We start from the raw sequence: 2,325 nt of genomic DNA on the forward strand, positions 1-2,325 counted from the left end.
GAGCAACTAAGCAAAAACTAAAATTCATTCATTTGTTCAAACACAGTCTAGATTATAAAAAATAAATGGTGTTCATTAACCAACCAGATAACTGTTAAGAAATAAAACAATATGTTTGATAAGGAAAAGTAAGTATATTAATAATATAAATGGCAGGAGCTATTTTTTTCACATGAGCTAAGGATTTGTTAATGGCAAACACATGACATGCTTGCCTGCATCAGCCCTGAGGTATAAACATTATTACTCATGTTTCAAAATATATAAGGTTACAGAGAGGGTGACCCACATAAGGTCAGCTAGTTAGTAAGTGATGTCCTGATTTTCTCACCAGGCTTCATCTGAGAGCTTCTACACCATGCAGCATGGAATCAAGGTGAAAATATGACCTAAACAGTTATTGTTAAAAAAATTAAAAATGGATCAATGATGCATTTCTCATTTAAAACTGCTATTCTTGCAGAAGCTAAGCCTCCAATTCTTAAAGGCATTCCTTGAAGTGACAAATCAACTTGTTGCCTCTGCATGTAAGATGATGCAATCGTGTATCATCTTTGGAGTAAACTGAGAAGATAGACATTCAGAACTCTTCCTTCTTCTTAGGGCTCAGACAGTTCACTAAGAAATATTGCATAATCTTATAAATGAAATGCTAATCCATAATTTCACTAATGTATGTCAGGCCTCTTTTAATTGCAAATAATACAAACCCAAAGAAAATTAATAATATTTAATAATCATTTAATTGGTATAGCAGAGATGAACAAAATTATTTATCATGATCCTATAGCTCTTTTTTTAATAAACTGTCCCTATTTTTACAATATCCATGTTCCCTGGTCCAATTCTTTCTGTAGAAATGTTAACCTGAAAATTTCTACGGGGTGCTATCCAAATTCAGATCCATACATACGTCTTTCCTACATCTTTGATTCTCATCCAGAGACAGCTTTAGCATAATTTCCAGCAAAATTATTAGCAATTGATGGCCAAACTTTCTGTGAAAACTTCTCATCTAAATATGGTACTTCTAGAAGCTTTGTCAACCACTGTCGCTCAGAAGACCCCAGAAAGGATCATACATACAATCATTTTTGCACTTGTAGGATGATACTATCTATGTAGGGAGCTGCTGGGTCAGTGAGGCAGGCTCTCAGAGACTCCTTGATACACCTTCATGGGACAAAAGGAGGGAAGACAGAAACACAAAGGAGCAAACTTCGTTCTGCTACCCCTTTTCATAATGGCACCAATCTAATCTATGTCTTGAGGGTGGAGCCCTCTTGATCTAAACAAATCATATTAGGTTGCATCTTTCATACCTGTATGTAACCTAGGAGATATGTTTTCACCACAAGCATTCTAACACATTCATATTATACCAAACACTTTGTATAATACTTGTAGGGTAGAATAATGGATATTTTCTTGATCAAATTGTCTGTAAGTTATACCAATGAATAATGAATGAGACCCCTGAAGTTGGAAGCCATGAGTGCCATTGCACTGGTGGACAGGAATGGATGTAAACTTTATTTCCAGCTCTCAGCTCAGTCTCATTCTCCTGCTTCAAGTTAGTGCCCATCACAATGATACCTATATAGGCAACGAGAGGCATTGCCCCTGACCAATATGAAATTGTTTCCAAATTCAGGAATGCACATGAGCTGGAAAAACATGCAGCCTGTCACCTATCAGGGAACACTATGGGATTCTCCTGGGGGTGTTCTAGTAGTTGAGGAGCTGAACTGAGCCTTCCAGACCCACAGGAGTTGAACAGCTGTTTTAATTTATGTAACCTGTGAGCAGGACTTCTCTATTTGTGCAAAATGGCAGCTTTGCAGAGAAAGCTGTTTCTATAGGTCAGTGAGGAAAACGAATGAGGGAAATGCCTAGATAGGAAGTGGAACACATGGCTAGCTTGAAAAGGGAGTGTGAGACTCTGTGAGAAAATAGAAGATAGTCTAAGCTTGGTAATAATGAACCTTTGGTTTTTACATTTTTTTATTCAGGTTTACATAGACAATGGCCAGGTTTAAATCTGTCTATTTACTTTTCATATTAAAATATAAAATCTCAGGGTGTACCTGCCTTTCCAGGACATGCCTGCAATCGGGTGGCATGTCTTGTACTTTCATTCATCCTTCTGTTTGAATTCCAAGCATAGCACCTCATGCTGCCCTTTCCAACTCACCCAAATCTACTTTGATCTAGAAAACCATAATGTTTCTTTCACCTTAGGTGCACTCTCAGAGGGACTGTGTGTTGTCCATGCTTACCCATGATCCTTTTCTATTAGAAACGTTTGCATTGCCCACTGTGTTT

This window comes from Alexandromys fortis, unplaced genomic scaffold, assembly GCF_014885135.2.
Source record: "Alexandromys fortis isolate MF-2015 unplaced genomic scaffold, M_Fortis_MF-2015_v1.1 scaffold_145, whole genome shotgun sequence".
Lineage (NCBI taxonomy): Eukaryota > Metazoa > Chordata > Mammalia > Rodentia > Cricetidae > Alexandromys > Alexandromys fortis.